The following is an 8,745-nucleotide window of genomic DNA, read 5'->3' on the forward strand; positions in this document are numbered from 1 at the left end:
TAAGAAGAATCACTATAATATCCAGTTTCTACTTCATAAGGCTCTTTCCATGTTCCAGGCAACAGCTGGTCCCACTTTATTGCTGTGGGTACAATGAGTTCTAGTAAATCCTGTGTAATAGATGTATTCATATGCTCCATCCTTTTAACAATCTTCTTAATTAGGGTGCTGTCCTTTTAAGCAAAGCATTTATATAGTTATTTTATTGCATTTGAATACAGTGTTAGCTTCAATAGACTTAATATGATTTTATGGGTTTTTTAAAAATTGCTTTACAATGAGGGGAATTTATTTTATCATCAGTGTGGAGTTATTCCCATGGACATTTAAGAGCCTTTGGTACAGAGGTTTATGAATCACTGTAGAGGAGAAAGGATCCTAAAGATGTGGTAGATGGTGGTGGTTCTGCCACTTACCTTACTTCTGAGAACCTCAACTTTCACGTCCGTAAAACAGAATCAGAATATTCCTGGCCCGCTTCATGGATAAATTGTGAATATTAAATAAGCTATTATATATGAAAGGGCTTTACAAGGCATCGAGAGTTACGTACATTTCAGGGGCTATTACTACCCCCTTGGAAGGTCCTGTCCTCAGTCCCATGAGGAGATGGTGCTGGTGCATGGGTTTTAGGGTAGACTTGGACTTTCAGGATGCACGAACAGGGGAGAGCAGAGAGAGCCTGGGTTGTTTAAGATGCTGGGGGTATGCAGAAAGGAGAGCCTCAGGCATTGTGGGATTAAGGGCAGAGGGCCAGGAACAACAGAGGACAGATGTGGAGTTAATTAGGTGTTAGCTATGGGTACCTGCTGACATTCTGGTACCTAAGGCTGGGCCTCCTCTTCATTACCAACAACCACCAAGTTATTTTCCAGGCCTCCACCTAGTCAGTATCACTCAAAACCTCATTCTCTCTTTCATTAGAGTTCAGACAAACAATTCTTCACTTAAGATACCGAAGGTTCTGGAATATCCTCTGTGTACCCTAGAGTACTAAGATTCCATTTATTGGGGTCAAATGTCCTAATCCCCACTTACATGTAGATGAAATGGAACGTGGCCAATATCAGGTTTCAGCTACCCATGCACAACACAGACATATCCTCAACAGTATAATTTGCAAATGTGAATGACAAAGATTTATGAAGTAAGCCCTAATGTCTTTCAAATGATACTACATCACCATTATTTTCTTTTCCTTTTTTTTTTTTTTTTTTTTGAGACAGGGTCTCGCTCTGTCAGCCAGGCTGGAGTGTAGTGGCGCAATCTTGACTTACTGCACCTCTGCCTCCCGGGTTCAAGCTATTCTCCTGCCTCAGTATGCCAAGTAGCTGAGACTACAGGTGCCCATCACCACTCCTGGCTAATTTTTTGTATTTTTAGTAGAGATGGGGTTTCAGCATGTTGGCCAGGCTGGTCTCGAACTCCTGGCCTCAGGTCATCTGCCTGCCTCAGCCTCCCAAGGTGTTGGGATTACAGGCATGAGCCACCACACCTGGCCTGCATTACTTTTTTTATCATTGTGCATCACAGAACCAAAGGAGTGTTAGTTACCTTTCAAATCATGTCATGAAATCCATTATGTTGTCCACCATACATTCAATAAGAAAATTCAATTATGTCAAGCCCAGCTGTTTTATCTACTTCTTTTAAAATATATTAATGTTTCAGTTTATTCTCAAGTATATAGGCTGAGAGGCAGTAGTAACAGAGTAAAAAGACCACCGTACTTCGAGTCAGAAAACACAGGTTTTGTAGGGGAGTGAAAAATTTCTCTCTTTTGGTTTCCTTGGCTGGGCTACAAATTAAATGGACATATGACAGATTAACAGAAGGAAAACCATATTTAATTATGTGCATACCCATGGGAGATCTACAAAATATGTCTCGAAGAAGGGTCAGATGATTGATGCTTATATAGCATCCAGAACTACAGAAAAGAATAGAGGCTTGGGGCTTCTAGGGGGTAGTGGAGACACAAGGAATGAGGTTCCTTGGCTGGGCTACAAACTAAATTGACATGTGACAGATTGACAGAAGGAAAACCACAGTTAATTACATACATACACATGGGAGTTCTACAAAATATGAGTTTCAAAGAAGGATCAGATGATTGAAACTTATATAGTATCCAGAGCTACAGAAAGGAATAGAGGCTTGGGGCTTCTACTGGGTGGTGGAGACACAAGGAATGGGAAGGTGAGGGCAGGAAATACAAGGTGAATAAAGCTTGTCTTGTCATGCAGATTACAAGCCTCTGCACCCCTCAGAAGAACAGTCTATCGTCAGGGCATGGAGTTAATCTGTAGTCTCTTTTCTTGTGATTGAAATTAATCTTACCTGGTTGATAAGATTCCCAGAGAGAGGAAGTAACGGTTGCGTTCCTTTTGGAGGATCTGTCTTTAGGCAGATAAGGGGAGCTCAGAGAAGACCTCTGCCTGCACCACTGTTCTCCAAGTGCCCTCCAGTTCAAAGTAATCGGCATACCAAAATGTATTTTGTGGTGGCGTTTCCTGACCTCCTTCAGTTTGAATCTGATTTTAACACGCTGGAGAAATTTGAGCAAATTACTCTATCCCACTGGGCCTCAGTTTGCCAAACTCTTAAAATGGGGATGATATTATCTACCTCACAGAGCAAGGATCAAATCTGATAATGTGGATGAAAAAGTTTGGGAACAGTTAAAGTTAGGGCCTTACTTTATCGATTGTGTGTTATGGTCATGGACACATGTCCTAATTTATTGGTATCTCATTGATACTGTAAACTCTCAACTATATTCTTCCGCAAATACTGATTTACAAACTTCTTAGCTGCAGATCAAGGGGGTTAGAAGGTGACTTTCCTTTCTTGGCGTCTCTCTCCTCTCTAGTTTTAATATTCAATTTAATCGCGGCCATGCCCTTCTTGACTGACCTCGCAATTAAAGATCAAAGCAGAGTCTCATTGCCAATTTCAAGTCCATCTAACTGCTATCCAGATAAAGAAGCTTTTATTTATTTTTTTCCCCCTTTTTTTAGAGGTGGGGTCTCACTCTGTTGCCCTACTGGAGTACGGTGGCTATTCACAGGCTCAATCACAGCACACTGCAGCCTCCAACTCCTCAGCTCAAGTGATCCTCCCACCTCAGCCTCTGGAATAGCCGGGATTACAGGTGTTTGCCACTGTTCCAGGCTTAGACACTTTAATATTCTCTAATACAATCCTGAGAATGTACACCACAGGAAGAACAAAAGGAAACGTGGACAGTCTTGGACCTCTGAGTGAATGAAGAGGAGTGTGCAAGGCCTAAGGCAAAATGTCAAGGCCAAATGATGTCCCATGTCACAGTCATATGATTCTGCAGCCTATTTGTTTACATAAGTCCAAAGCTGAATACCAAGATGTTTCTTTTAATCCAGTGCAAGGTGAAGGAAATGCTAACGTGAAAGGTAAAGTAGAAAACAATGTGAAAACATATTTCCTATCAGATGAAACCCGCTACTGGCTGAGCATCTGTTGAGGCTTGTGGGGGGCCTATATTAGTCTGTTTTCTGTTGCTTACAACAGAATATTTGAAGCCGAGTAATTTATAAGGAAAACAAATTTGTTTCTTACTGTTATGGAGGTTGAGACGTCTGAGGTTGAGGGGTCATATCTAGTGAGCACCCTCTTGCTGGGGGAAGATCTCTGAAGAGTCCTGACGTGGCTCAGGGCATCACGTGGCAAGGGGGCTGGGCGTGCTAACATCCTCACTCAGGCCTCTCTTCTTCCTATAAAGTCACCAGTTCCCCTCCCATGTTAACCCATGAGTCCATTAACCCATTAGTCCAATCTATCAATGAATTAATTCATTCACAAGGACAGAGCCCTTATGATTCGATCACCTCTTAAAGGCCACATTTCTCAACACTGCCACACTGGGGATTGAAATTCAACGTGAGTTTTGGAGGAGACAAATATTCTAATCAGAGCAGGAACCACTAATTAACACCTCTCTTCCTTGCCTATGTTTTTGTTTTGTTTTGTTTTTAGAGACAGAGTCTGTCTCTGTCACCCAGGCTGGAGTGCAACGGCACAATCTCGGCTCACTGCAACCTCTGCCTCCTGGGTTCAAGCGATTCTCATGCCTCAGCCTCCCAAATAGCTGGGACTACAGGCACACACCACCATGCCTGGCTAATTTTTGTATTTTTAGCGGAGGCAGAATTTCACCATGTTGGCCAGGCTGGTCTCAAACTCCTGACCTCAGGTGATCCACCTACCTTGGCCTCCCAAAGTGCTGGGATTACAGGCGTGGGCCACTGTGCCTAGCCCTTGCCTATATTTTGAACCAATTGAGAAATAAATAGAACCCAAACATCACTCTTATTATTGATTATGTTAATATTATGAACATGGCTAATAGGTACAAATAAGTGGCTTCCTAATGCTAATATTTTAGAACGTGCCTTATAGGTACAAGCAGGTGGGCTTCCTACTGTAGACACACATCTAGTCATGGCCAGGTCTCCCCTGAAGGTTTCTCCCATGGAGACTTATTTTCTCTGCAGGTGGGCTCACTCCCAGGAGAAATAGAAGAGGAAGAAGCTCAGGAATGCATGCCCAGGTCCTGCATCAAACCCACCCTGAGGAAGAATAAAGGATGGAAAGCAGAGAAAACCCAAGACTATTATGTTAGTAGAAGTCCTTCTGCAGAGATGGAAGCTTCAATTCTGGGAGAGAAGCATTTCTGTATAGCAGAATAGTCTTTCTTTCAGCCTAAAAGTAGATTCCTGTAAGAGCAGTTAACTCTGAAAGTCCACAATATGTAGCAATTGTGTTTCTTAAAGATGATAACTTGGATAGAACACCCATATTTTAAGAATAGTTGTGTATTGAAAAATATTTGGCTGCCACATCTTTCATCTCCCTTCTTACAGTGGTTTCTCCTCCAGGCCATCTACCCTGCTAATTATAAGCCCATCTATCAACCCAAGACTGGGAAGACAATAGTTGATGAGCAGTTGGAAACAGAGGGATTGAGAGCAATGGCTGTTTTCCAGATCACAGAGTCAACGCTATGAAACACTTTGCAAGATGGCATGTTGTTTTTTTTTCTCCCTCAGCCTGGATTATTTCTTAGTGTTCCTGATTCTGCTGGCAGGAGTCCTGTTGAATTCAGGAAAACCATATGAAACCCATCCCGGGTGTTGCCAAAATAAATTGTTAATCATATCAGATGTAGCACCAAAGAGTCTTCCATCATAGTCAATTTTCTGTTTTGCAACTGTTCCCCTTGGCTCCATTCAGGATCTGCCAAGAGAAAAGGAAGCTTCCATTGTGCATGCCACATCTTGTTATCTGCTGGAGAAGAGAGGCCAGTGGGGAAGGCTCACTGGGTCAGGATGAGGGTACCTCTAACACTAACAAGAGGTGTTTACTACAGCCCAATTTCAATGATCCTTCTGGGCCTACTGAGAGCATGTGATCCTCAACTGTATCCATTAAAGCTTGGGAGCATGAGAATCTCACGAAGGTTCAATTTGCGCAGAGTGGGATGGCCTGTAGGATTTGTACCCGAATATTTCTAAATGGCTTCTTTAGATGCAAAAGTTATATAAAATGACTACAATTGCCTCCACTTTCTGGTGCAATTAAATGAAACCAACTTACCTGAGCACATAGTTATCTGGACTGTTGTCTAGAGGAGAAAGAAAGAAGCAAATGACAACCAGGGAAGCCATGATCTAGATTTTTTTTTAATGGAACGAAAGCCAATAGGTAAGCAATAAATAAAATCTGTCCTAGAGTAGGTCACATCAACACATTCAGTCTAGTCATAACAGATCCTTGGGAAACATACTGAATTGCTTTGAATTGAATCTGCACCCCCTCCTCATTTACAGTATTCTACAGGTGTTGACATGAACATGCTGGAGGGCTAAGCAGTTCTTGAATGTTAATCGTGGCATAGGTCCTTTATATGTACCAGGGCTAGAAAATGAACTGATATGGTTCAAACAGGAAGGAGATTTTTTCCGAACCTCAGATATTCAGATGAACAAATTCTGCATCCCTCTTTGGCTTCCATTTAACTGAAGTTCAGTTGCTTTGCAAGATAAACACAAAGGTTGTTCTGCTGTCATTCTCAAAGCATGCCAGTTCTAGTGGCTCTCATCAAACCTACTTCTGGATATAAGTCTTAATTTCAGTCTTAATAAAGCAAGTTCTAGTCAACAAGCTTTATTTCCCATGACTCATTTAAAGAGTGGTTTTTGAGTGCCGATTTGTTTTGATCTATATATCTCATTGTTCTTCTGAATTCAGAAAGCCATCTTACCTGAACAAGGATCAAGCATCCAAGTCTAGAGCTGAACTGTAACATTAGAACATTTCTGACACTCCACAAAGTCAATCTAAGTGTATAAGCATACCGAAGGGTTGAAAAAGTGACACTTGAAGATGGTTAGCTGTTATGTGAGGAGACATTTATTTATTAAAACATAAAGGAAAAATGAATTCCAGAAAGCAATGTGGATACCACTTTGCTGTATTTTTAACTTGAAATTTCCAAATATGAAGTTTTAATCCACCAGTTTAGGTTCTAGCAATGATGTTTCTGTATATCTGGTGTGTATGTGTGTGTGTGTGCGCACCCATGCCTGTGTGTGTAGTGGGGGGGAGTAGGTGTACATTTTCTGTGGAGAATTTGAAAACGATAATAAAGCCAATTAAGAGATGGTTACTTTTTATTATCACCACACGATGAACAGTCTTCAAACATGTCAGAGATAAAATGCGTTTCCTCAAAAAACTTGTATTAGTGTAAGTTCTATGCAATTATAGCTGTTACCTTTGGATTTAATAATATATAGATAAGCCTCAAATTAGCAAATGTTATTATTTATCCATTTCTCTTCTGGCTATTATTATTCATTTTATTTCACAATTATTCCTGAAATAATGTCATCAATATACTAAGTACATCACTGGGTTCTAGGTAAAAATACAGAGTGTTTCTACTTTGAAGAAGTACAAAAAGTGATCAAGGGGAAATAATGACTTATTTGCAGATGAAGCAATGAATGAATGAATCCTGCCTTGTTATACAAATGTTTGAGGTAGCTTTTAAGCAATGCCCACATAAAATAGCAAAATGCAAACAAAACATCAGATCTATAGGAAATATGTCCGAATAAGGAGGTAGCCTAGGGCAGAGGAGAGAAACACGCATGTGCGTGTTGTAAAGTCTTCTATGGTGGCTAACATGAAGCCTCTATTTTCAAAGAAAATATGCAAGCAGAAACAGACACACTACACCAGGGTATGACTGATGTAATATAAAGTGACACAGCACTGGCTAGAAGTATGCAGCAAGCATGTATGTTCCTTGCGGTACTATGATCTGTAAGCTGTGATCACATCGATGGTTAATTACAGGTTAATTAATGAGTAGTTACAATGCAATGGGATAAGTGTTGCCAGTAGCTCACACGGAATTGTCTGCTCTCCATGGGAGTTTCCTAACCTCATAATGGAGTGAGAAAAGATGCAGAAAAGCATGCAAACAAAACATATAGACTATGCAGAGCCTCAAATAATTAAAAGAGCACTTGAGTTTGAAAAGTATAAGAACTTCAGTGTGACTAGATGGAGTATATAATTTAGGGTGCAGCAGCTTTTGAAGAACTGCAGGGGTAGGCAAACTATGGCCCTCAAGTCAAATCTGGCTCCGTACTTGTTTTTGTAAATAAAGCTTTATTTAAACACAGCTGTGTCCATTCTTTTACATATTGTTTATGGCGGCTTCCTCATTCTTTTTGGTGGTGGTGGTGGTGGGTTTTTTTTTTTTTTTTTTTTTTTTATACAGAGTCTCACTCTGTTGCCCAGGCTAGAGTGCAGTGGTGCAATCTTGGCTCACTGCAACCTCCGCCTCCCAGGTTCAAGCAATTCTCCTGCCTCAGCTTCCCAAGTAGCTGGGACTACAGGTGCACACCACCACACCCAGCTAATTTTTTGTATTTTTAGTGGAGACAGGGTTTCACCATGTTAGCCAGGCTGGTCTTGAACTCCTGACCTCAGGTGATCCACCCGTCTTGGCCTCCCAAAGTGCTGGGATTACAGGCATGAGCCACCATGCCCGGCCTGCTTCCTCATTCTTTACTACAAAGGTGAGCAGTGGACAGAAATCCTATGGCCAGCCTAAAATATATACTCACTGATCCTTTACAGAAAAAGTTTACCAACCTCTGGTGTAAAACATACCAAGGAGTTTGAATTTTATCCTGTAGATGAAAGGGAAACAGTGAAGGATTTTTAAAAGTTAGGAAAGTTAGGAAAACCAGAAGGGTGGCCCTGGCAAGTTTGCTTCACAAATATTCGTCTTAATTCCTTAAAGGTAAAAATGATTTGATGTGTCACCTAACCCATGCACCTTAAGGAAGACAATGTCATGGCAGAGTACATACAAGGGTCTCAAAAAAGGTTAACTGGACACCAAGACTTGAGTTGGGATCAAATGATCTACTACTCAAATGAGCTCATTTGAGATATGCTCAAGCCCACTGTGTAAGGATGTGAGAAGTGAAGAGAGTGGCTGGAATATTTTTATCTGCATAAAAGAATCATTTTGTACAGCTTTTTGTATGTCCAAAAAAAGAAAAAGAATGGTAATAAAAAAATAAATTCCTTTCCTATATCCTGTTTCCTTCTAAAAGTAGTATTGTTTTACATTTTACATTTGAATGCATAAATCTATGACTCATTGTGAATTCATTTTTGTAT

The sequence above is a fragment of the Hylobates moloch genome, unplaced genomic scaffold, assembly GCF_009828535.3.
Source record: "Hylobates moloch isolate HMO894 unplaced genomic scaffold, HMol_V3 SCAFFOLD_17, whole genome shotgun sequence".
Taxonomy (NCBI): Eukaryota; Metazoa; Chordata; class Mammalia; order Primates; family Hylobatidae; genus Hylobates; species Hylobates moloch.